Here is a 27,875-nt window from a genome sequence, read left to right on the forward strand (position 1 = left end):
CTCAGGTAATTACATTCTGCCAGATAAAATGCCCCCTTCAATTTCTATTGCAAATATTATTATTCTTTGCTTTCTGTCCTGAACTGTTGTGAAATGACACAGTACACTGTTAAGCCCCTGCTGTGTTGAACCCAGATTTATCTGCGTTTCAATGGTGAATGAAGTTATCCTTTATCTATAGTACTTTGGAGAGATGTTATTAGATGTATTTATCTTGGGCCAGATTAGGCCACCCTTACTCAGATTGAATAGTGCCTTACTCTGGAAGTAGTCCAATGATTTGAACAGCTCTACTTGCAGACTACAGTGCTATTCATCCTGAGGATAGGTAGCAGAATCTGGCCCTTCTTGTTTGAAATGTGGCTGGAATCTTCAATAGGAAAGTGTTAGAGAAATGCAAATTACTATTATACATTCAATAATTTAAAGTAAAGCAACACATCCAATATAAAGCAAATTTTTTAAAAATCTAGAGTGATCAAAGTCGCTTTAGGGTAGTTCATCATGTTAGATGGGATGTCCTGAACAAAACAGACATCACATCAACCATCGTAATGGCATCAAACCCAGAAAAGACAATCTCATGATGGTTGCAGTTCCACAAATAACAAACTGAGTCAGAAGGTTGAATTCCACCCAATAAAGAGTGGAAAAAGTGTCTCAATCAAAAATATAGATACTGACAGTTTTCTCCTAAGAGCTCATTAAATAGGAGCTTTTGGCTGTACTTGTAGTACAGCAGTCTGACAGCTGGAAAAGAAACAACTTCTGCACAGTTGTACTCAATATCACTCTGTGTACCTTGATATCATAGTGTTAGATTCTTGAGAGGAATTAAGAATGGATCCCAATTTTCTGACTTCTCTAACTCCTCTATTTTAACTTTATCTCCTTTAGTGTTAGCCATTCCTCCTAGCATCAAGTCATACGATTTAACCAGTGAACATCCCACTCTTTTCTATAGGTGGTTTATGAAGATATTTAATAATACTAACCCCAGCGTTGACTCCTGTGAACCCTGTGCAACACCTCTTCCAAGTTCAATACAATACCAAAAACTCAAACTTTGTCAGTGGTCCATCCTGCACAGAGACTTGGGGATACCAAGGTTAGGATGAATGACTGAATGACCTCTATTTTCTGCTAGCCTAAAGTTTTTATACTTTCCGCATAAGGCCCCCAAGTGGTCTGTCTAAACAATAGCTCTAGGTAGCTGTAGCTCATTCTACATGTCCCATGCTATTAGTCTTACCGAAACTACATTGTTCCAGCTCTTTAGATAAATCCTATTAAAATGCCTCATGAAGCCAAGATATAATGGGCTAAACATGCAATAGATCACACATAAATTGCATGAATGAAATGGGTAATTGTGCACACAAATGCAAATCAATGTGCAAGTCTGCACTGAATATTCCTTTATTAATTTTACAACTGCAATTCAGTATACCCACTATGTTCCCATTGTTCACCAAAATTGTTATCCTATCAAAAAGTGATATCACTTTAGTGTGCTATGGTCTACTATATGCTGCCTGCTATTTAGCCCACTGTGTCTTCAAACGAATTTCTTCATTATCTGCTCTAGAATGTTACTTGGGATTAAGGTTAGAGTTATTGGCTCAGGTGTTCCTGTATTTCCTTTTCTTTTTACTTTATAGAGACTGGTACTGCATTTGACCTTCTCAAATCCTCTAACACTCAATCAGTTCATTCTATATTCTCAGTCTACAGGTGTCTTAGATTGTAGCACTGATTAAAAAATTTCTAAGGTCATACTAACAAGAAGCATTCAGGTTCATAGGGCTGGCTGGCTGGAGGGATGGCTGGCTGGCTAACTAGCTAGCCAGGCCCATGCTATTTCTTTCCTAGCACATATTATGAATATAATGAGGCACTCTGCTAAATTAACTGTGTGTATGTAAAATTAATTTTTGTTATGTGTGTGTACAGAGCCTAACATTATGGGGCATTCATCTTATTAAGACCTCTATCTGCAACCCCACTAGAAATAATGAATTGTTGTCATTATTGATTGATTGATTGATTGATTATGACAATGATTATGATAGAAAAGAATAGTCCTTGCCCCAAAAAGCCTAGAGTTTAACAAGATAAATAAACAATAAACAGCAGAAATGAGTGCAGCCTATAAGTATATTGGGCAAGGTGACTGATAGCTTCCTATCTGGTTTTGTATTAGATTGCAACCCACGGTGGTTGGTAGGTATGCACTGTAATCCCCTTTTCATTCTATTCTTGTATTATGCTTGCATATGCTCGCTGGTGTTTGAGACTGTATGTGATTATGTTGGAGAATCCATCATCATAAATACAATGACAAATTACAAGCACTGTCTAATTTGACTCTGCTGATAGAATGTCTTGGCTGTTAGAATTTTTATGTCTCAGATCTAGACAGCTCTAAGTTACACAGGCACCTTGTACAGAGAAGAAAAACAAATCGGCACAGCTTGGAGACAAGAGGCACTAAACACGAAAATGCTGACATTTATTCTCTTAGAGTTATCTCATGCAGGTTATAAGAACTAAAATTTATTTAAGGTCCCAGTGGATTTTATTGAGGATCCTCAGCTTCAAGATAAGGAAAACATGTAGAAGGAAACAAACATGCTATACTTAGGAACATATTCCACTAGGGAAGTGAAAACAGGAAACACTTCTGTAGCTCAGAGAACAAAGGGACTGATCCAAAGCCCACTGACTCATTCAGAGTCTTTCTGTTAATTTCAATTGCCTTTGGATCAGGCCGAGCAAACTGTGAAGAAGAATCAAATAGTGGTTGCCCCCCTCCCCAACAAAAAATCTTATTTTCCAACAGATACCACTCAGTAATATCTGAGATGGTGCAGTTCAGAATGGAAAATTAAAGTGGTATCTCATAAGTCCCTGTGGGGAAACTGCTGCCAAATATTGCCTTTTTAATGTTGACTGCTTGTACCAGAAGATCTGACCCAATAAGACAAAGCTTCTTTTTCTGGTCTGAGGCTACACAATATAGTTTTTCCAAGTAATTTTTAATTCTGGGCACAGGAAGATGGCTGTCCTGCAGGAAATATCACAGCAAATCCCTATGTTTTATTGTGCAGTAAATTTTATTTATCCACAAACTAACTAAAAACTATGAGCAGATTCAGGACATTCAAAGGCCAAATGATTCTATTCATTCTTGTCTTAAGTTTTATTTTCAGGAGCAAATCTATGAGGAGAAATCTCGGCTCCTTTTCCAGAACACTTTATTTTAACAAAAATAGGTTATCCCAGTATTCTCATTATACTCCATTCAAAAGTATAAAACAAACATTTTTGAGCAACTGGGTTTTGGTATGGATGCCACTACAACAAGCCCATGTGTGACACCATACAGATAAATTGGGGCCTGATCCAAAGGCCTTTGCAATCAGTGCTTAGCTTTCCATTGACCTCAATTGGCATTGAATCAAGCATATGGTTGTCAGCTAGAACAAACTCCTGAATCGTTGCTTAAAATGTCTATAGACACATACAAGTAAGAAGGTTTAATTACCCCTTTTATATTGTTTATTTAGTTATTTAGTTATGTTTATAGGACTTAACTAGAATTCTAGACACTTAAAGAAATGTAAAAGATTCAGTACAAAAACTTATGTGTAGATAACAAAATGCCTTCCTTCCAGTTTAATAAAATAATAATTGCCCCATATCTAATTGGTCCCCTTTCCTAGCTCCCAGTACATCTCCTGTATAAAAAGCCAAGATGAAATGACAGATAAGTAAAATGGGACACAAGGATAGTAAGTGACTTTCCTATGAGACATTGGTCTAGCAGATTAGGCTCTGATTTAGTAGCAAAGAGTGCAGGATTCTGTTTCTGACAGTGCATTGCTGTGTGACCTAGCACAAGTCACTTGGGCACCTTGCAAATTTTGGCCTAAATAACTTTGGGTGACTCAGATTATGTGTCCAACTTTATGAGCAACTAAAGGCAATGGAAGCTGCACCAGTGAAAGTCACATATTGTCTCAAGTTGGGCATGCCAAAATGGGGAACCTGAGATCAGATGGCTGCTTTTGAAAATGGTGACTTTAACCACTATGTTCTGCAGTTATCCCAGCTGTAAACTGAGCATTTTTTTCTCTCTCATGAGAGTGTTGGGCGGCATAACTGAATAGTACTTGTAGTATATTATTAAGGTCATTCAGTGACAGAGGTTGAATTAAACTCAGAACATCATTTGCTCTTGTCTCTAGTTCAGGAAATAGTCTTTGTCATCGTAGGACAGCCCTTTGCTCATTTCTTCTCTAGGATAGGAGGTTTCTTTATGGGGAGTAAGAGGAATACCATCATCACCTTCTTTATGGAAAAGTGGATGCAAACTTATCAAGCCCTGCATCAGGACCATGCACATCTCAGGAACTCCCTATGGGACGTATCCTTCATGCATAATTCCTTTACAAGGCATGGGACAAATATGATGATTTTGGAAACCTACCAGTGTCAAGTAATCCCACCTCTTTGCCCAAGTACTAGTCTAAGACATGACTCATCAACAAAATCAACAGACTGGAACAAATTTAGAGTGTCCTATCTAAGCTGTTTTGAAGCTATGACAAGTCCAACGTTAGAAAAATAAAAAATATCTCAGTTTTGAATCTCCATATTTTCAAAATACCTTGTTAGATTTCTCCTACATTTTACAAAAAATTCTACCCTGAGCTAACACCCTGCATGTGAAATTTTAGGCAGCTCAGTTCAACTGTATGGAGGAGGTGTCATAATAGAATTTGTAATAGGAAGGTGCCTTCAGTCTGAACTAGTATGTATGGCTACAGACTGGTAATAAAAATATTTCAAGTAACTCTGAAAGTGATAACACCAAGATAATAATCCTATACAGAAAAAAAAATTGAAAAAGCTATTGAGATAAGGAACAACAGATTAAAAGCAGGCTGGGATCTGAGAACAATAAAGAGATTACAGGAAAAAATATCACTGTCGACTACAGTGGTTTAAATTATGCTTGATATGAAAGTACTTGGTTTTCATTGTGTTGGAGGATGCTGTTTTCCCTGTGAAACTTTCTGCTTGTTGTTCAGTGTATAGATGGATTAATTAACATTCATGTCATGAATTGGTTAATTATGAATCAGAGTCTTTTGTGACATTAACAATGCAGCCTGTTCTTATAGGCCACTTTTCATGCATGCAGCACAGAATGAGGCAGAAACAATATAGTTGGAGATAATGGAAACAGACTGGGGTAACTAGGCTGAAGCACAGCTAAATAGTTTTTTTAATGAGATTTGAAGAGGGAGAGGATGGTGGTGTGACAAGGGTCATCTGAAAGAGTGAGTGCTAGAGCAGAGGTGCAAGAATGAAGAGCTCTGGTAAATTGAGATCAAGAAGAGTTAGATAACAAAGTTCCATCCCCTGCGGTCCTGGACAAATACTAATGTGGTGTTGATGAGAGTGCTAGTCTTACATGTTTTTAGAGGAGATGTGAAAATTACACTGGGGCACAAGTTTTCCTCTTTCCCTCTCCATTCCTTACCTCTCGTACTTCACGTGAAGCTCCTGATGCTCTCTGCTTAAAAAGACAAAACATAATCCTTATTCTGTATCTCAGCCCTATAGCCCAGCTACAGCTTTTTTGGTGCCAATGTGGGGGCAACATGGAGATATGAAGCCATGAATCTGATGTAATCCTTCTGACAGATGGAATCAGCAGCGAGAAGGGCAGGGTTCAATATCTAGGGGTTCCTTTCCAACAATACAACACAAAGCCAGCTCAAGCGCCCTCCCAGTAACCTTGGACAATTATGCACCACCACTTGGGTGCCTCTAGAGGCAATACTTCCTCTCTCACTAACAGAGTCTGAGCATAGAAAAGAAACTTAATAAAGAGGAGGAAAGTAAGACAGCATTAACTTGGGAAAACGCCACAAGCAGGATTCATAGCCATAAAATCGTGAGCAAAACACCCACCCCAGATAAATTGGGCAGTGTCTTTTGCTTCAGGTTAAATCAAACAAACAAAAGATCCTTTAACATGCTCCTCTCTTCTCCCTCCACCACACTCCACCCCACTCCATTTGGAGTTGTTGTCCTTGGTAGTGAAGACCCAGAGTTCAGAGGTGCAGCTTCAGGAGTTCACCTCCCACCCTGGGCGGGGAGAGAGAAAGGCACCTTGCTCACTCCACTGTCTGGGCACTCACTCTGGCATCAGCTGCTTCACTGGCCACTCTGCACCCTCTGGGATATCTTGAGGTCCCGTACAGGGGCATTTTAGCAACCAGCCAGGTGTCCAAGCCACTGACTGTCATTGGGATGGAGTACCAATTATCCTGCTTGCTGCTTTTAGCCATTTTCAGGCTTTAGCAGGAACTTAGCATAACTAAGCAAACTGGGAGAGGGAATAATAGACAGTGAACACCTGAAGTGAGCCTGGTTCTATTCATTTTCTCTCTCTCTCTCTCTCTGAATATGCTTTGGCAGATGCCTGTGAAAAACAGGAAATCTGGGTATATTATAGAACTGCAGCTATGGGGAAATTCGGCAATCAGACTAACAGCTAAGACTGCTTGCTTAACAATATTTTTTGTGACATGTCTCTGAACCTTCTGCTTCTGCCTGGTGATTGATTTGTTTGGTCAGCTATGTAATCTTTTTTCTTGATTGACATGTCTCTATAACTTTTGGGGTTTAAGAGGGAGGTAGCGAGTCTGAGTCAGCAGATCACTTTATGGACATGTTGAAAGATCTCCAGGCACAGACGGAAGGACCGGCCATCCGGATATCTGTGACTGAATCACCTGTAGACTGCCTCAGACTTGTGGGGGTAACTACCAAGTACCCTGGCTTTTGGGGTGCTCTAATACCTATTGTATGTGTTTAAGACTGATAAGTGGAGGCTTAGGCAAAGGCATCCAATGGAAATTGCTGGAGGCCAATAAAGTAAAGCTTTGAAGTTAAAGCATTTGGTTTGGACCTGTCTTTGTCAGCCATATAGCAGGCAGATGTATTGTGTTTTCCTTGGTTTATGTCCTGATGCCAACTTGCAGAGAGTAAAAGTTACTGGGTTTAGGAACCCTGAGTAACAGTCCAACCTCTTACCAGAGCTTTCAGTTTGGGAGCCTCATAGCTCGTGCAGCCTGAGCAGTTTCTTTCCGCAGACACTGTGTCCTAAAGCAGGGCTAATGCTTAGACCAGGTTATCAGGGAATTCTGCTTTAATGGTGTACAACAAAAAACTCTCAATTGAGTCTTAATCAGCTTTGTTATTACAACAGTGGAGAGCAGAAAGCTCAAATGATATCTATCAGCTCCCTCAACTCCACTGGGCTTGGGCACCCACTGTCCCCTGCCCAGTGACGGCAGTTTAGTTGTAGGTGAATCCCTCACTCAGGATATGCCAACCACAGTTCTGTTGCCCTTGATTCGCTCAACAAGGATAACAGCCCTTTATTACCCCTGCCCCTTCATAACAATGTGCCTTGTGATACAGCACCAGCCGAAAGCAATCATTTGGGCAAAGTAACCCCATCATGCGAGGCAAAGTAGGTGTGTCTATGCAAACAAGGTTGGTTCAGGACATCTTCTTTCCCAGTTCATCACTAGATTTCAGGGGAGAGCTCATACAGACCCTGCTTACACTAGGACTATGTGCATTTCCCCAAATCTGGCTCTATAAAAATTAGTGAACTGCAGGTCCAGAAGGACTAGGAAGCAAATGAGGTTAGTTAATGAGGGAATAAAGGAGGAGATAAGGAATATTACTGTTCTGAAGGGACGGGTAGTGTTCTGATGTGGGTCAAATACAGGCTAAGTTTTGGGTTTTTAGCCAACAGCACCTATGTCTTGTCATGCAATTTCAGCTGCAAATAGTGGAAATATTGTCAGAGCTCAGCTATTCTATTGCAATTTCTACCGTCATGAAATCTCATGAGAAAACTTCAGCTACAGCTGAGATAGTAAGCAGGATCCTTCCCACCTTAGATCTGACTCAGAACCGAAATACTAGAGGTGGATTTGGAGCTGGAAATTCAGATCTGAACTCCCCTTCTGTACTTCAAATGTGACGGGTGGTGGATCTCAGGATCAAGTTTTCGCTCCAACTCTAACGTAATGCATGCAGCCTGAATGAAATGAGTGTTACGGTGTTTTGTGAAGTTAATATGGAGCATGGCAGTACTTAGCAAAAGTTTTATATAAAAGAGATCTGTTCACTATTGTGATCTAGTTTCAAATATGCATGAAAGAGATCCTAATGTGGAATCAATTTGTTTTAATACGTTGGATTCAAGAAGCCAAGCTAAATATTAGCATTTTAATCCTAGACCGAGAATCTAGTTAGCAACCGTTACAGTTCATATACGGGGCATCAATATTTCATATCAGATATTCAATAATTTAGGCTTCAATCCTGCAAGCAGTTATGCACAGGATTAATTTTAAGCATTTGAACAGTCACAATGGCACAGCTCAAATACTTAAAGTTAAGCACATGCATGAGAATTTGTAGGATCAGGGCCTCATTACAGAAAATGAGATTTGCATGCCTGAAACACAAACAGGTGACATCTTGATAGATGAGCTACCGACTCTTGTACTCTTGATGATGTGCAAATCTGGGCACATGCTGCAGATATTACAGAGTAATCGAGAATTGTAAATGTTGGAAGAAAAATGTCACTGTTACTTTCCAGGTAATTGCTAGGGAGCAGGGCTGATTTCCTTGAAAAGGAGCTTTCAGAAAGGGAAGGCAGAATTCATTTTTATCTCAAGGACGAAGGAGTGAGTTGTATATTTTTCATTTTCAGTGTGTCATTATTTTTCTTTAAATAAATAAATAAAAATGGCCTTGACAAATTAGAGAGGGGTTACATTGGATCACAAATTGAATATGAGTCTACAATGCGATAAAGCTGTGAAAATTCAGGGATGTGTTAACAGGAGTGTTAGTTGTAAGACATGGGAGGTAATCGTCTTGCTTCACTTCGCACTGGTAAGGCTTCAGCTGGAATACTGTGTCCAGTTCTGGGTGCCACACTTTTGAAAAGATGTGGACAAATTGGAGAAAGTCCAGAGGAGAGTAACAAAAATGATAAAAGTTTTCAAAAACCTGAACTATAGGAACAGATTTTTAAAAAATGGGTATCTTCAGTCTTGAGAAAAGAAGAGTGAAGGGAGATGGATAACATTCTTCAAATACGTTAAGAGTTGTTATGAAGAGGATGATGATGAGTTGTTCTCCATGTCCACTGAAGATAGGGCAAGAAGTCAGAGGCTTAATCTGCAGCAAGGGAGATTTAGGTTAGAGATTAGGAAAATCTTTCTAACTATACGGGTAGTTAAGAACTGCAATAGGCTTCCAAGGGAGGTTGTGGAATCTTCATCACTAGAGATTTTTAAGAGCAGGTTGGAAAAACTGTCAGTGATGGTCTAGGAATACGTAGTCGTGCCTCAGCATGGGGAGCTGAACCAGATGACTTTTCAAGGTCCCTTCCTGTCCCACATTGCTATGATTTCTATGAACTCCATCACCCTGGAGAACAAGAAAGGAAGAAAAGACGGGTGGTGGTCTAATATTCCTACCATATTCTCATTTCTTTCAGTCTTGTCACCTAGGAAAAATTCAGCTACCTCCAGAAAAGTGGTTCATTCTCCTTTGTGCATACAAGCCAGTATCAGCTATTGCAATCCAGACAGGAGTAACAGTGCTTAAAGATTTCCTCTGAAAACCTTTAAAAGGAGTGGGCTCAAAATCTCGATTGGTATAACTAGAATTATCTATTGACTTGCATAAACTGGATTTCTGTGACTGAGCGAGGGCTGTGTAAAAGCAGAGAGCCAGATTGCTAATCCAAATGATCAATAATCATGAGACTGTCTGAAAAATATAGAGGGTTTTTTTAAAAAAGAGAATAAATGTTGGGGCTTTTTCGTTTGCCTTCTAGCTTTTGAGCCTTTAGGTCCAGTCACTTCACATTTTTAAGCTGTCTCTGCAACCACTAGGGTGAGAGTTAAGGCTGAGATTGTCAGGCAACTTCATGATTGCAGCAGCTGTAGACTGCAAAACAGCTTACATCGTGTGAGGCTTGGGAAAAAATCTGGAGAGCTGGCTACACGGTGCCTGGCTGTGATGGGTGTCCACCGCACACAAGGCCTGAAGGGGTTAAGGGAGCTAGGTGGGCCAATTCATTGCCTAGGCTGCACCTGGAGGAGGAGCCAGGGAGCAAGGACTAATTAGAGATGGCGCTCAGCTAGACAGGAACAAGATGGGTCTGTATAAAGCCGAGTAGCTGAAAGTAGGAGGGTGCTGCGGAGAATGAGGTCGCAGTCACTCGCAGGGTGAGAAGAGGCAAGGTAGGAAGTAGCCCAGGGATATAGCAGAAAGGTTTAGGACCATGAAGGCCTTGACTGCTTGTTGTAGGGTCCCAGAGCTGGAACTTAGTGTAGAAGACGGGCCTGGGTTCCCCTACCTGCCACTGGGGGAGTGGCACCATTAAGGGGCAGTGAAAGAGAAGCCTGCCTGGGCCAGTGGGTCTGGAGAGGCTTAAATGCATGCGATTTCCCCAGAAGGGGAAAACCACAGAGACCAGACCGGAGGGCTAAAGACACAAAGCAACAGCAGTCGGGTCCTGAGAGAGAGCAAGACAGAGAGAGATGAAGTGAGCAACCACAGGAGAGGCAGAGTTAATCCCCAGACACGGCCACAAGGAGGCGTTTCAGTGGTGACTAGAGGACCCTGTGACAACTCGGTAGAGAAAATGGCATGATGTTGCCCCTGATAAAAGGAGAGTGTAAGAGACTGTGGCAGATTGAAAGACTGTATAAAGCAGACACCCTTGATACAAGAGCAGTGCAAAAAGCCATAGGGGGGAAGGGAGGGAAAGAGACAATGGAGCCGCGATGCGCAGAAGCTTTTTTTGCAGAGGGTATTTATACCCTCCCAGGCTGGACCCCAGAGTTGCTGCATCTGTGGAAGGGGGCTGACAAAAAGAAGGGACTGGTCCAGGCTGCACCGAGGCAGGTGCTGGAGAACTAGCAAAGATAGTGGGAGGCACAATTATACCTGCAAAACTATTTGACACAGCTGGCTGAACAGCAGCTGTATTTATTTAAGCTCATGGGGAAGAAATTAGCAGAGGCTGCAGAGATCGAGACTGGAAAGGAGGTACTAGGGCAAGAGACCAGAAGTCCGGTCAAGGGTATGTTATGCCTGCAGGTGGAGGGGACATCTAAAAAGGGAGTGCCTACCTGTATGGGGACGAGAAGCCTTACTTGGAAGGCAAGAAAACAAGAAAGCCCAATCTGTTGAGGGAACAGGAAAGGGAGGCATGCGTTTTGCCTGTGGCCAACAAGGGTACAAAAGGAGGGGATGTCTTTAAATGAATTATGAGGAGAAGGCTAGCAGAGGAGAAGGAGCTAGGTGGAAGAAGCCTAAAGCATGGCTTACTAGCAAGACAAGGAAGACGGTCAGTTTTGGGTGCTGAGAGGCCAGACATGTAAAAAGGAACCACCATCTCAAGAAACTGTGGAGTAGCAAAGGGGCAGTCCTGGACCCCGGTGAGATAGGAAAAAAGGAGGGAGTGTCCAGTGACAGGAGTATGCCAGAGACCAGCACGGTAGATGTGGCAGTGATGACCATGGACCTCACAGGTGGCCAGGCCGTTCACTCGGTAGGGGGTAGTACAGAGTTGAATGATAAAATGGTGGGGAATGAGGCTATGTCTACACTTACCTCGGAGATTTGGCGGCAGTTGACCGGAGTTATGAAAAGTACACAAAAAACTTACGTAACTCCCGTCGACTCCCGTCGACTTCTGTGCTTCTCTTCTGCGCGCCGTCTTCACTGCATTGCGCCAACGGGAATTGCGTTCCCATTGACGCAGCACTACGCCACTTGAGAAGGTGAGTGGGTTTTCACTGACTGCTCAGTCAATCCAGATAAGACATAGCCTGAGAAGTGTAGTGTAGACATAGCCTGAGAAGAATCAGGTGGAAATAGGAATAAACACAGAAACGAAGCAAGATATGATGGGAATTCAGACCCTGAGGGAAAGGGAGCTAGGAGATTCTGTGGAGCAAGTAAAGGTGCTACAGGAGAAATTAGTAGCTGCCGAACAGGCCTTTCAAGAATCTGCAGGAGACCTAGAATTTCAGTAAAGAAAACATTGGGACACCATGAAGGAGAAAGGCAGACTGCTACTCATAGTGGGTGACCTGGAACAGGAAAGGGATGACTTGCAGGCCCAGATCAGGCACATGCAGGGCAGGCAGCATCCATACACCCCAGGTTTACCGGCTTGAGGGGCAGAGTATGCAATGGGGTGTCCATCCCACACAAGACCTGAAGGGGTTAAGGGCCATTCATGTGTCTCTGGACCCTGTCCAGTTGTTGAGCCCGGACAGTTGGAGGGATTGAGTCCCCTCCTTGAGGAGCCTGAGGGTAAGGTGGATAGGATAATCGTTGCGGGTGAGATGGCGAGAGCCGCGCTGAAGGGTATCTCCTCCCTATAGCTGAGTCCTCTTCCAGTCTCCTGTTGGGGCTCAGCTTTAATCTGGCAGGGACCCCTCATGAGGAAAGCCTCTGAGTGGCAAGTCCAACTGCAACCTCCTTGTGGTGAGAGTTAGTAACTGGTGGAAAACCAGGCTGATAGCTAAGGGCGAACCCCTCCTGCTTTGGGGCGGATGGGGTGGGCAGCCCCAACATGTCTGCCCCCCTGGTAAGGGTAATACTCCCCCAGGCATGGGTTAGTCCCCCCTGGTAACGGATAGCCTCCCCCTGGTAAGGGTAAGTCTCCCCCTGTGAAGGGTTATACCTTTTAATTATAGAGAATAATGAATTTGAATTTTATACTGGATTGGCGCTGAACCGGGTTAACAACGCCCCCGCTATTGGCTTTGATGCCCTGGCCAGTAGTGTAAAATATGTTAGGAGAATAATTCATAGAGCTGGACCGTTGCTCTCCCCTTACTGTATAGAAAGAATAAAAGAGGGAGGGACCGTTTGTATGGATGCACAAGATCTCCAAGATGGAGAGAGAGAAAATGTTCTGGAGGAACAAGCCTATTTTAGTGAGAACCAGGTATTAGATTTGACATTTTTACCAATGGTTTTTACTAATATTTTATATAGTGACTTAGAAATAGACACATCTAGCTTTTATGATAAATATTTTAACTCATTTAATGATCCGTATTTTATTGATTCTAGTGATTTTTAATATTTTTCAAAATGTAAAAACTGATTTTACAGAAATAGGTAATATTTTAACGGATGATTTAAATACAGAACTTAATAGGGTAGCTAGATTGAAGGATAGTTGCTTGCATAAAGAGGGAATATTTTATTTAGAGCATCCTGTTGATTGTTTTAATTGTCCTATATGTCCTCAAATTTTATCTACCTTTGGAAAATGGGCAAAACATATTAACGTTGTACATAAGAGTACAGCCATTAGAGTGGTGTGCAAGAAATGTGGCAAGCACTCTCATTACCACAACATCACTTATCATTACCCCAGATGCACGCCCAAGGAGGTGGCCAACTCAGATAGAAAATACACCTGCACGGTCTGTGGGTCTGCATTCCATACAAGATCAGGGCTGAGTCAGCACACCAGGCACAGACATCCCATGGTAGGAAACGAACAAAGAAAAGAAGCTAGAGTGGTGGGAAAAGCTATTCGCTCTCAAGTTTGGACTGAGGATGAAATTGAAATGTTATTCCATCTTGAAGCTAAATATGCTGGAATGAGAAATATCAATTAATGTATAGAAAGAGAATTGAAGACCAAAACCAATAAGCAGATATCAGATAGGAGGAGAGACTTGGCCAAAAAGAAGGTAAAGAGTGAAAGTAATTTGGAAGTTTTAGGAGGTGAGGGTGGGATAGGGAATATTTTAGAAGATCTACTCCCACGGGAAAAGATAAAGCCATTGAAAGATCAGGTTTTATTTGATAGGGTTTTAAAGTCCTGTGGGGGTAGACATTGTGTGCAGATTTTAGATAATTTAGATTTTATAGAAAAACTGCTGACTCGATCCACGATGGCAGCTGTCGTTGGGGAATGTTAGAGGAGTTATGTAAATTGTTGATGATTCCTCGAGAAAATGAAGGTAATTTGGAAGCTAGTATTGGAGCTAATAATAAACAGGTAAAAAGAGGTAAAGGATATAGAAAAGGGGATAGGCATCCAACAATATTTAAACAGAAATATGCATCAAAAAAGGCAAAATTTAGGTCTTACCAAACATTATTTGAGAAAGATAAGAAAAGATTGGCAAGAATTATAATGGGAGAACCTTATAAAGCCAAATGCAGTATTCCATTACAAGAAATTGAATTATATTATAAGGATATATTAGATAAAATCGGATGTGGAAACACTAGAGGGTGGTCATCAGTAAAAGAAACAGCGGATAATGAGGTCCTAAATAGTCCAATATTGACAGATGAAATTAGGGAAGCTTTAAGAGAGATTAGGAAAACTAGTGCCGCTGGCCCAGATAAGGTCAAAGTTAGTGACCTATGGGATCTTTTTAATATAGAAACCCTCATTTTAACGAGGATTTTTAATACATGGTTTTTAAATAAGCAAGTCCCTGGATGTTTTAAAGAAAACCGAACTATTTTAATTCCAAAGGTACAGGATCCCCAGGAGGTAAAGAAAATATCTTCCTGGAAGCCCCTGACTATAGGCTCTGTATGGGTGAGAGCTAAAATTTTAGTGTATAATAAGAGATTATCTATGGTGGTTAAAATATGCCTCAGCAAAAAGGTTTTATATCTGCCCCAGGATGTGAAGAGAATATCTCTAAGTTAGAAAAATTAATTAAAGGAGCCAAAAGAAATGGTGATGAAATTGCTGTAGTGTTTGTTGATCTTACCAAAGCTTTTGATTCAGTGGGGCACAGCCATATTTTAAAGGGTTTAAAAAGATCTGTGAGAATTTTATAGAGATAATTAGGGATTTGTATACAGTTTGTTTTACCAAGATTTGTGTGGGTGAGGATAATACGGATTCTATTTTAATTAGAAGTGGGGTGAAACAGGGAGACCTTTTATCCCCAGTTTTATTTAACATAGCTATGGATCCCCTTTTAACTAGATATATATATTGGTTTTAATTTAATAAATATTTATAGGTTAGATTTTAGAGATTATTTTTAAATGACTGACTACTGGATTAGACTGTGAACTGGCTGCAGAGTAACCAGGAAAGGACAAGTATTTACGCCTGTACAAATGTAGCTAGGTAGGCCACTTAACCTTTGAGGCTGCATCTGAAGGAGGAGCCAGGGAACAAGAACTAATTAGAGATGGCACTCAGCTGGACATGAACTGGAGGGGCCTGTGTAAAGATGTTGCCTGATCTATAGATTATATATTGATTATATTTATTATTTTAAAATTCCCAGTTATGACTTTGAGGGTTGACAAGTTCCAAGATCAGGCCCAGTATTATTCAAATTATTATATTGTTGGGAACCCCGATGTGCACAGTTACAACACTCACACTATAGGAACTTTTCCTATATTTACAAATAGTTTATTAATAAATTTAGCACAGACAGACACCCCAACTCATTACAGTAGTAATACAGAATGTACATCTGCACATCCATATGCTTACACCATCCCTTGTAGAACAACCTGAAATGTTAGCCATCATCTTAGGATCACGGTCACCTTCCCCCTCATTTTCAGTGGTCATCATTTTGTCACTGCCCAAAGACTACATCTCCTTCTCCTACTGCCTCTAGGCCAGGATGCAATATTTATAATATGATACACTGACACCACTATGTTTGATGCTTATTCAGGAGCGGTATTTCCCCTTTATCTTCATTTGTATATCCCCACCTTACTAATGCTGAAGTGTCCTTCTCCTACAGGTTAGTATAACAATGATTTCAACTTATTATCGTATACGTCGATTCGTTACCATGGCCCTCTTGTGACTAGGTATCTGCGGATGCAGCTCATGTACCTGTTATGTATGTCAATTCATTGCCATGACACCCTTATGGTTGGACTCTAGGACATTCTTGTGATTGGTTGTTTCTGTGGTCAGAAATTGCACTTATACACTCTATTTTCAGCCTCCCCAATATTTGGGGTTTTCCGTTGGACTGTTTATCTGTTGAAAGTTCATAGGCCTCAAGACTTGTGCTAGCTTGCTGAAGCTAATGTCTTACAGGATACAGGCCTGCAGCTTCACAGAATCATAGATATTAGAGTTGGAAGGGACCTCAGGAGGTCATCTAGTCCAACCCCCTGCTCAAAGCAGGATTAACCTCAGCTAAATCATCCCAGCCAGGGCTTTGGCAAGCCGCAGCATAAAAACCTCTAAAGATGGAGATTGCACCACCTCCCTAGGTAACCCATTCCAGTGCTTCACCACCCTCCTAGTGAAAAACTTTTTCCTAATGTCCAATCTAGACCTCCCCCACTGCAACTTGAGACCGTTGCTCCTAGTTCTGTCATCTACTACCATTGAGAACAGTCTAGCTCCATCCTCCCTGTAACCCCCTTTCAGGTAGTTAAAGGCTGCTATCAAATCCCCCTCCCCCCCCCCATTCTTCTCTTTTGCAGACTAAACAAGCCTAGTTCCCTCAGTCTTGTGCTCCAGCCCCTAATCATTTTTGGTGCCCTCCGCTGGACTCTCTCCAACTTGTCCACATGCTTTGTGTAGTGGGGGGCCCAAAACTGGACACAATACTCCAAATGCGGCCTCACCAATGCTGAATAGAGGGGAATAATCACTTCCCTCAATCTGCTGGCAATGCTCTCACTAATGCAGCCCAATATGCTCTTAGCCTTCTTGGCAACCAGGGCACACCGCTGACTCATGTCCAGCTTCTTATCCACTGTTACCCTCAGGTCCTTTTCTGCAGAACTGCTGCCTAGCCCGTCGGTCCGCAGTCTGTAGCTGTGCATGGGATTCTTCCGTCCTAAGTGCAGGACTCTGCACTTGTCCTTCTTGAACCTCATCAGATTTCTTTTGGTCCAATCCTCCAATTTGTCTAGGTCCCTCTATATCCTATCCCTACCTTCCAGGGTATTTACCACTTCCCCTAGCTTAGTGTCATCTGCAAACTTGCTGAGGGTGCAATCTACCCCATTCTCCAGATCATTAATGAAGATGTTGAACAAAACCGGCCCTAGGACCGATCCCTGGGGCACTCCGCTTGTGACCATGGAGCCATTGATCACTACCCGTTGAGCCTGATGATCTAGCCAGCTCTCTATCCATTTTATAGTCCATTCATCCTTGCATTACTGCTGAATATAATAAAGCAGCTAAATATAATGAAGGGAAGGCCGTGAATATAGTAAAGCTAGCCCTATGAGCTACGAATCCTAGTAGCTGAGAATAGAAGGGGGCTGCAGAGAGAGAAACTGCAGTCACTCTCAGTAAGAGAAAACAGGATAGGAAATAGCCCAGGGATACAGCAGTAAAGTCATCAGAGTGAGTAAAAGCCTTAGTTCCTCTCTGCAAGTTTTATCCTGGAAGACAAGCATTGTGATCCCAGGTGATAAAAGAATGGTTATTAGTAATGGAACTTCCTCTCAAACTCCCAGAGGGGTAGGGGGAGAAAATGCTTCTCTCACATGCATTGCCCATTTCCACCCCACCTTCCCTGTTGCCCTTCATATGAAATGACTTGAGTCCAATCTTGGTAACTTGCCAGGTACATTGATTGTGAAAGTGTAGTGGGAATTGCCTCTTCTTTCTCAAGTGAAACATTAACATATTTGAGGGCCAGATTGTGCGAAGTGTTGAAGTCAAATGGAGTTGAAGGCTCTCAGCACCACGCGAGAAGCATTCTGTACCTCTCAGGAACAGATCCTTAAAAACAAATCCAACCCCCTTCTCCACATCAGGGGAACCAGTGTGGTTCTGCTGCCCAAGGTGGGGGTGAATGGAGGAAAACCACACTCAGATTGCACAAGAGCCCTTCTCAGTACATGCTCTCAGTGTGGCAGTTTGCAGGAAGGCAGGGGAATGCATATGTATCTGGGCTGCAGGATTCAGAGCTGCACAAGTCAGATCCACGCATCCTCTGCCTCTCAGGGGATCACGTAAGGGCCTCTGTCAGTTGAAGTAGTCTCTGTGTAGAAGTTCTGTGTTTTGGGGGAAGGATTCCTGTCTCCCCCACCTCCGCTCCGCATCACCAAATCTGCCTAACAATATGTGGTTTGTGTTTTGGCCCTTTTTGCCTAAACTGTTTAAAGTGACTAAAGTTGAATTAGCCTGAGCTTGATGTTAGAAATGACCTTAGCACTTAAGCTGCTATCTGAAGAGATGCATAACTGACCACAAAAGGTCATTTATAGTTAACATTCCCCTTTTGATCTGGATACTGTAGTTCCTAGTTAGAAATAATTTGCTTAACCAGGCACACACAGGAGACCCTGTGGAAGGGATATTTTCATTCGGGCAACTAGCCAGGCCGAGCGTTGATAGAATAACTCAACAATTGAAAACACTGTTTGTAAGGCACCAAAATACATCAACCTGGCTCTTGGTTTTGTGTCAAAATGTTCTTAGAAAAAAATCCCTAAATGCAAAACCAATATAAATTAATACTTAAAAGCACTGATACTGCTTTTCTTAGCCCCTGTATACATGATACTGCCAGACTCCAAGCTCTCTCTGTTGTTTCTTTTCTGAACAGACTATGACTTGAAGCCTGTCAAATTGAAATTCATCATCATTAAATAAAGAAGATTGATGCAGGGCTATAAACAGACATTTCTTTCCCTTCACCGCACGTTTTAATTCACCTTAAAACAAAATGTTATGCTTTAAAATATGAGATGCAATAACATTTCTGCTTACTAGTTATTACCGAGTTTCGGGGAATATTTATCTCCAAGGAATCAAATCATCTTTTTGTCTCTGCTCTGAAATAGGGAAAGAGAGAACAAGAAATCATTCATGCCATGCAGGTTACAGCAGACAAATGCTTTATGCACGAATGGGTAGGACCGAAGCCTCCCTCCTTTGACTTATGGACTGAATTTCCTATGAAAAATGTCACTTCAAAATGCTGCATAAGGAAAGGTAACTTTATGGGCCTACGGTCACCACTTTGGAGAGCAACACCTCAAAATATGTTTTGACTGTGGATGAGTTACTACATGAGCTGTTTACAGACTTTACCTGCTGGCAATAGCAAATCATACAAGTATAATATTACTGAAGATAACAGTGTAAATGGTCCCTGTATCTACATGTAGAAAAACATCAACATATTGCTACCCTTTCTCAGTGGGCTTGTTTTCCTTTATACAAAGGAAATTGTGCTGGGCTAGGTTGAGTGTGTCAGTTTTATCAGTCTGGCTTCCCATTCCAATACTTGTAAAAGCTCTGTGTCAGTTGGGAGATGGCTGTTGGGCAGAGAGAAGCTGTCTGCGTGAGGAGAGGGAAATCAAATCTCTAGGTGGAGAGAGGGTGAGAGCAAAGCAGGTATGGAACAGGGAGTGATCACAGAGTTTAAAGTTCGAAAGGACCATTGGATCATCTAATTTGATCTCCTGTATATCACAGGCTGTAGCATTTCACTCAGTTACTTGGGCTTGCCTACGTTTGGAGAGAGGTGAAAACACATGCCTTCAAATGTTGGGTGATGTGGCAGCTGCCACTTTTCTAGTGCAAAATGCACGATTGCACATAAGACCACTTCAAATGTGGCTCACAACAGTTTACAAACCACACAGATAATCTTTATGCAAAACGGTAGCAATGCCAAAAAAGATCAAACAATCATTAAAATGGTGGACACAGCCCAACAACCTTCAAACAGGAACTCCATTCATAAGCAAAACACCTTCAGTCATGATCATGACAGATGCATCACTAATTGGATGGGGAGTGCACCTACAAGAGCATACAGTTCAAGGCAAATGGTCACCACAGGAAACGAAATTACACATAAGCCTACTGGAGTTCACAATGCCTATATACACTTCCTACCTCTGATATCAGGGAAAACCATAAAGATAATGACAGACAATGTCGCGTGTATGTTCTGCATCCATCATCAGGGAGGCGCAAGATCCAGCTCCCTATGCTCAGAGGCAATGAGACTATGGAATTGGTGCATATCCCACAACTTCCACATTTCAGCAACATATCTACCTGGTACCGAGAATACCACTGTAGACAACCTGAGCAGAAAATTCAGCAACAATCACTAGTCCTAGAAAACATCTTTCATCAGTGGGGCTACCCCACAATCGATCTATTTGCGACAACAAAGTATTGCAAATGCCGTTACTTCTGCTCAAGAGCAGATCTAGGTACACGTTCAATGGGGGACGGATTCCTCATCAACTGGAACACAGGTCTCCTGTATGTACTCCCACCAATTCCCATGATAGCCAAAACCATACACAAAATTTGTAAGGACAAGGTAAAGGTGATAATGATAGCACCAGCATAACCCAGGCAACCATAGTTCACTTACCTCACACAGATGTCGATGTACGCACCAATCGCTCTCCCACTAGTTGACGATCTCTTCTCCCAAGACAACGGTACCATATACATCCGCACCTGAAAAATTTACATCTCACAGCATGATTCCTAACTGGTTCCGACAAGCTGAACTACAGTGTTCAGAACCAGTAAGGAATATTTTACTGAATAGCAGAAAACGTGCCACAAGAAAAATTTACCTTCAGAAATGGCGTAGATTCACCTTATGATGTCAACAGAAGCAGGTCAACGCACTAACGGCATCAATCCCTGCTATATTAGACTATCTCCTGGAAATAAAAAAATCCAGATTAGCGATTAGTGCAATTAAAGTACACCTAGCAGCTCTCTCCACCTTCCATGATCTTATAGATGATACCACGACTTTTGCACATCCGATTGTCCAACACTTCATGACTTCATCCCCCCATAATACCTTGGGACCTCAACTCGGTCCTCAGGCCAACTATCAAGCCACAATTTGAGCTGTTAGCGACTTGTTCATTAATGCACATGTCTATGAGGGTAGCATTTCTAGTCGCAATCACATCGGCCTGTCGTGTGAGTGAACTCAGAGCACTTATGGCACACCCACCGTATACAGTATTTCACAAAGATAAGGTGATGCTACAACTTCATCTGAAGTTCCTCCCCAAAGTAACATCATCATTCCACCTTAACCAAAACATTAATTTCCCTACCTTTTACCCAAAACCACACTCTGATGCACAGGATGCGGCCCTCCATACGCTGGACCTCAGACGAGCCATTGCGTTTTTACCTAGAAAGAACAAAACGTTTCAGGAAATCTCCCAAACTTTTCATATCAATTACAGAATGTTCCAAAGGCAACGCCATATCGACCCAAAGACTTTCAAAGCGGATTTCCACCTACATCCGCACATGCTACACACAGTCAGGGGTTACGCCACCCTAAAGAGTCAGGACACATTCAACCAGATCAATCGCTACATCCACAGCCTTCTTGCATAATGTAGCAATTAGTGAAATATGCAAAGCAGCTACCTGGGCCTCAGCCTACACTTTCATAAAACACTACACTATCGATCAAGCATCAAGACATGAAGCAGCAATCGGACTATTAGTACTCTCTTCTATTCAAACTAACAACTCTGAAGCTCCCTCCTCCAACTGAGGGTGCTGCTTGAGAATCACCAGGAGTGGAGCACCCGCAGGGACACTACTCAAAGAAGAAGAGACAGTTACTCACCTTGTGCAGTAACTGAGGTTCTTCGAGATGTGTGTTGCTGAGGGTGCTCCACTACCCACCTTCCTTCCCCTGTACTTCAGAGTCAAACACTACAGTTCTACGGTAGAGAAGGAACAGAGGGGCCTGGGTCGTGCACGCTGAAAGGGGGCCAATGGCGCCGTGAGACGGGGAGGGCGCATGCACGATCTGAATGGGCACTGCTGGTGAAATTTCTGATCAAGGACGCGAGGACGCGCGAACAACTGAAGTGGAGCGCCCACAGGGACACACATCTCGAAGAACCTCAGTTACTGCACAAAGTGAGTAACTGTCTCTTTTTTGGTTAGCTTTTTTTAAAACCTAAGAAATTACACCCCAAAACTATAGCAAAAGAAAATAACTACAGTTGAAAAGTCAAGAACTCAAGAGTTAGAAAACGCCAGATTTAAGATTGCCTCTGTAGCCTCAGTTCAGCCCCCTGGTGTGTATGCATTATGATGCTGTCTTTAATTACGTAATCTCATGCTATTTTCTCCACAGGACCCTTGTGTCATTCCATGCTCATTTAATGTGCAGCTTTTCAATATTTTTTTCTCTACATTGTGTGGCTAACAGGGTGTAGCATACTGGATTACTGGGCTCCATTTCTATTAGGGAAAAATAAGGGATTTCCTAGAGGGGGAAAGTATAACAGATGGGATGTACAATTAGATATCTTCAGCATTGAGTTTGGGCCTGCATCCTGTAGATGGCACTGCTCATGCATCAATCTGCAATAAGGCCAATATAAATTGGCGTAGAGAAGGAGGTTTAATACTTCCCTCATGCCACTATGAGTGATTTGTTGTTCTCTCTAGTCTCCTCCCTAGTTCTGTCTTGGAGAGAACCAGCCATACTCAGGGGCAAAGCTTGCAGAGCCATTCCCTTAGGGAACCCAGACTCTGTTTTATATAGAATTTTTATGGGCCTGATTCAGAGATTATTAGGAACTGGGACGCAGGGAGTCAGACCAGGAGTCAGGTCTAATATGCAGATGTCTAGGTTGGGAATGGAAGAGCCAGAGTCAACTGCCAAATACCAGAGCCAGAGGGTACAGCCAGAGCCAGAAGAAGGACCAGGAATCAAAGCTGAGGATCAGAGCCGGGATCAGATACCAAATGCCAAAGCTAAGAATTGAGTAGGAATCGGAGCCAGGATTGGTAGCCAATGGGCAGGAGCAAGGTGAAAGGACAGAAACTGGAGAGAGGTAAGGATCAGGCATGGAGCAGGAACAAGATGGGAGCTAGGAGTGAGGAGCAGATCAGGAACAGGGCTGGATACAGACTGCAGGAGGCAGGCAGGAGCAGGGTCCAATGTGGCAAGAGCAGGAAGACTGCACAGTTTCTTGGACAGATCTCTTCCTGACTTAGGTAGCAGGTGTGAGCCAATCAGGTGGCTACAGGCCCTCCCTGTGGGGCTTGACCTTCCAGGTTTAACAAGCTACTTTGTCCATCTGCCTTGGTGGTGATGAGAGGGTGTCAGCGAGGCAGGGCCCCCTTAGTCCTGGGTTCTAGACTTAGATCCTTAAAGAGATGCCTGAGAGGGTAGAGCACAGTGGGGCCATTTCCTTGTGGCCCAAAACACCTTCTGTTTGATTTCCCATACACATGTTGTGATTGGACCCTCTGCTCCATAGGGTCTGGTGCCTTTAATAGAAGCCAGCCTGCATTTCTGGAGGGAGTCAGACCAGACAGTAGTTTCCTCACTAACTAGCGGTAGCAAAGGGGTCCTGGCCAGAACCTTCAGGCAGCTGTAACAGGGAGAATCTGAATCAGCAGCTCTAAATCAGACCTGAAGTTGCTTTCCCAGCATGTTCAGGCAGCCTGAGAAAGATGAATACTGTGTGCTCCCTACCTATATAGAGGCTGAGAAATCACCTATCATTCTGCTGTCTTGCAGGATAATGAAGAATGAAAGTGTCTTCTTAACTCTTTAAATCATCCCCTTACCTAAACCCAGAAAACACTCCTATTAAAGCTCCTCCTGCAGATTCAGGAAGGGAAAAGGCTGAAGAGTCTGGTTCACATAGGATATTTGCAGAGAGCTGGTAGTAAATTTTCTGTGGGGGAGTGACAGAAAATACAGTGGGGGTGAGGGCATGAAAGACCTACCAGAGCATGTTCAATGTGGGCTATGAATCTTAGGAGCAAGCTTGTGGGGTGTCATTGGGGAGGAAGGGAAATCCTGTGAGAAGTGAGCCATATAACAACCCCCTGAAGCGCCTATGGAACTTGTGATGTGCAAGGGCATCTGGGAATCGTTTCTGATCCCAGGATGATCCAAGTATCACCAAGAAGTTACTGAGTGTTGCCCAGTTAGGGCTTATCTACACTTGAAAGTTATTTCACACTGAGGTAAAATAAAGCACAATAGCTATTCTGCCTCATTTCCCCATGTGGACAAGCTCTTGCACTGTGCTGAGCAGCATTCCCCAGAAACACTCCATTCAGAGGGTTGAAAGTCAGTTTTTTGAAGTACAAGAAAAGCAGCCAGCCCAGCTCCAAGATTCTGCAGGCTCTCTGTATTCTTTACCTTTGTCTTAAAAATGCTCCAGCATCAGCATCAGCAGTATTCTTGCCAGAATGTTGAAGTATGAGTTGGATGAATTGATTATAAGATGGATAAAAAGCTAGCTGGATTGTTAATCTCAATGGGTAGTGATCAGTGGCTCAATGTTTAGTTGGCAGCCAGTATCAAGTGGAGTGCCCCAGGGGTCGGTCCTGGGGCCAGTTTTGTTCAACATCTTCATTAATGATCTGGAGGTCAGGGCAGATTGCACCCTCAGAACGTTTGCAGATGACACTAACCTGGGGGGAATGGTAGATATGCTGAAGAATAGGAATAGGATTCAGACAAATTGGAGGATTGGGCCAAAAGAAATCTGATGAGGTTCAACGAGGACAAGTTGCAGAATCCTGCTCTAAGGACGGAGGAATCCCATGGACTGCTACAGACTGGGGACTGTCTGGCTACGCAGTAGTTCTGCAGAAAAGGACCTGGGGGTTATAGTGGACAAGAAGCTGGATATGACTCAACAGTGTGCCCTTGTTACCAAGAAGGTTAATGGCATATTGGGCTGTGTTAGTAGGAGCATTGCTAGCAGATTGAGGAGAGTGATTATTCCCCTCTATTCGGCACTGGTGAGGCCACATCTGGGATATGTCCAGTTTTGGGCCCCCCTTTACAGAAAGGATATGGACAAATTGGAGAGAGTCCAACAAAAGGCAATGAAGATAGGGGCTGGAGCAATGATTTCTGAAGAGAGGCTGAGGGAATTGCTCTGATTTAGTCTGCAGAAGAGAAGAGTGAGGAGGGATTTGATAGCAGCCTGAAGGGAGGTTCCAAAGAGGTTGGAGCTAGACTGTTCTCAGTGGTGTCAGATGACAGATCAAGGAGCAATGGTCTCTAGTTGCAGTGGGGGAGGTCTTGGTTGGATATTAGAGAAAATCTTTTTCACTAAGAGGGTGGTGAAGCACTGGAATGGGTTTCCTGGGGAGGTAATGGGTTACCTAGGGAGGTTTTTAAGGCCTGGCTTGACAAAGCCCTTAGCTGGGATGATTTAGTTGGGGGCTGGGCCTGCTTTGAGTAGGGGGTTGGACTAGATGACCTCCTGAGGTCACTTCCAAACCTAATCTTCTGTGATTATATGAATCTATGTGTAACCCACACTGAACTTCCTCTTGAATCGCCATTTGCATTCCTACCTGACAGATTCTCTTTACCTTTTCTCTGTGCTATTCAGTACTGACTCACTCTTTCCAAATGTAAGATGCTAAATCCATGAGAAGGGGTACTTTCTCTACCCTACCTTTGCCCTCCTAAAATAGCCTCCAATTTCCTTTGGCTTTTGGGAATCACTCTTCTTTCAGATGAGGCCCTAAAAGGAACTGCCACCAAAAATCTGGCTCAAAATGCAGGTTTTGTATAAAGAAGCATTTACAGCCCCTGAGACAAAAAGGTTTTCATTATTATTATTTTTTAATTCTAATGGGAAAAGTCATTTTTCAAAGAAATAAACACTGTTTTGGTAGGTTTCCTACCTTTTTGGTAACCAAACTTTGCATCATCAAGGACCTGAAAGTGAAACTGATCGCAAGCAAATTCTGACTTCATTGCTTTGCATTGCTCAAGCTGAAAGAAAGGCAAAAAACAAACCAAGAGCATGAGCGGTGAGAAGGACATTGGATTTTAAAAATTCAATTTTAATAATCTACAGTGTTACACATTCCAGAGGTACAGCCATTTCTTTATGATATGTGATGTGTGGGGTAATAGATCCCACAGTGATCAGTGCAGTATATGAACTGCAGTAGAACAGCACAGAATAGCCTCTCTTCAAAATCAGAGGTGATATGTGATGTGGACACTGAAGAGTCCATGAGGAACCTCCATAAGTATGGAGTTTGCCCTGTTGTCACTGGCCAAAATTTCCCCTCTCCCACTGCTGTGCAGCATGTTGTGTTGTTTTCATGCCTGTTGCCAGAACTGTAGCATTGTAAAAGGTCTGTTAGGGTGTTAATTGCGTTCCCCAGGGCGTTTACTGCCAGAAAGTATATTTCTAATCACTTTTTGTCAAATCTAGTTCCCTGACTGAAACACTAGGTCAAGCAACATTTTCTGCAGGAGACCATTCCACAGTCTAATAGTTCTCCCTATCAAGTAAGTTTTCTTCTTGTTCAGTCTAATTTTTCCTTTGCTTAATTCCATCCTAAAATTCCTAGTTCTATCCCTCAGTATCACTCCAAGCAATTTCTCTTCCTGCTTAATGTTTACATCCTAGCAATACTGAGTAAAAGCAGAACTGTCATGAAAATAACATCCTTACCCACGAATCTGTCTCAAGAAATAACCCAAACAAATAGATCAGCTTTGCTCCGTGCCCTAAAAACTAACAAATCTGCTGGGGAGCTTTATAGCTGAGGGACGCCCACTGAGAACTTTCTGCCTACAAATGCCAGGCGTTCAAAGCTAAGCGAGGCTTCTACTGGGACCACATCAGCAACTGCTATAATGGTGAATGAAGAGAGATCTTATGTCTAAGGTAGCTAGGCTCCAACCTGTATGGGACTTTGTCAATGCCAGAATTATTATTTGGACGATAGTGGCACCACAATGTCTCAGGTACTGTCCAAACAGATAGTAATACGCAGTCCCTAGGACAGCAGTGATCTATCCTTAGATGGCCTCCCATGCCTACTGAACAAAAGAGGGTGATAGAACAGAACCCCTGGGAAATGCAGGGTGGCTGAGCAGTTACACCAATAATGGGGATGCTTGTGAAAGGAATGAATAGAACAACTCAAGAGTAATCAAAAGCTGTGGCTAGATCTAAAAAAAAATAGCATGGACAACTGAACTTTGTCCATCACCAGTAAGAAGCAAAGCACGCTCACCTTCATTCTAAATATTCCAGCAAAATAATCCCCACAAAAGCATCAAGCCCTTCTGCCTCCATGCACTTCTGTTGAGGTAGCTGGGGTCTGATTTTCAGAGATATTGAGCCACAGAATCCAGTGGAAGTCAGTCAGAGCTGTAAGTGTTCCATAGCACTGATTATCTGGTCCCCAAATGTTCCTCCATGTCATTATCTAGCTCCTAACCCAAATGATATCTTCTTAAAACCAAACTCACCCTTTTCTTTTTACTCTGCACCCTCTCAAAATATATAGGCAGAACATGAAGCCCAGGGATTTATGTGTTAGGTGCTACTGCTTGCTGGTAAGTGAGGTCAGGGTGAAATGGTGCAACAAAAGAGAAAGCCTTCTATTCAGGAGTGGGGAAGATCTGGGACTTGAAATGATCAAATACTACATTTTATGCTGAAATACAGGAGAATGGGTGAGGAGAGAAATATGTGAGAAATGTGAAGTATATGCAATGAAAATGAAATGCATTTAAAATTAACTTTCAAACAGTAGTCAAACAGACCTAGCATGTATTTGAATGGGGAAAAGGTTTAATCAAGTGCAAATGACATATGATAAATTGAATATAGAAAAAGTAACAGGATACAATGATAAAATGGGCTGTAATCCTATTACAGGCAAAGAAGACATGCCAAACTGGAGTTTATGCATATACTGTGTTAAAATACTGATATAAAACACTGGATTATAAGAAAAAAATGAAGAC

At 42.5% G+C, this 27,875-nt stretch overlaps 1 long non-coding RNA gene across 1 annotated transcript in view; it reads right to left on the bottom strand.

Moving 5' to 3' along the window:
* Positions 1-25,850, bottom strand: part of LOC137165680 (uncharacterized) — a 96,496-nt gene extending 70,646 nt beyond the window's left edge. The window contains exons 1-4 of the long non-coding RNA XR_010923455.1: positions 25,784-25,850; positions 21,196-21,275; positions 20,695-20,784; positions 20,484-20,572 (exon numbers count right to left, since the gene is read on the bottom strand). This is a non-coding gene — a long non-coding RNA (uncharacterized lncRNA). The remainder of the gene's footprint in view (positions 1-20,483; positions 20,573-20,694; positions 20,785-21,195; positions 21,276-25,783) is intronic.
* Between the last annotated feature and the right edge of the window lie 2,025 nt (positions 25,851-27,875).

The sequence above is a fragment of the Emydura macquarii genome, unplaced genomic scaffold (assembly GCF_026122565.2).
Source record: "Emydura macquarii macquarii isolate MOO-44397 ecotype Brisbane River unplaced genomic scaffold, CSIRO-AGI_Emac_v2 contig_318, whole genome shotgun sequence".
NCBI lineage: Eukaryota > Metazoa > Chordata > Testudines > Chelidae > Emydura > Emydura macquarii.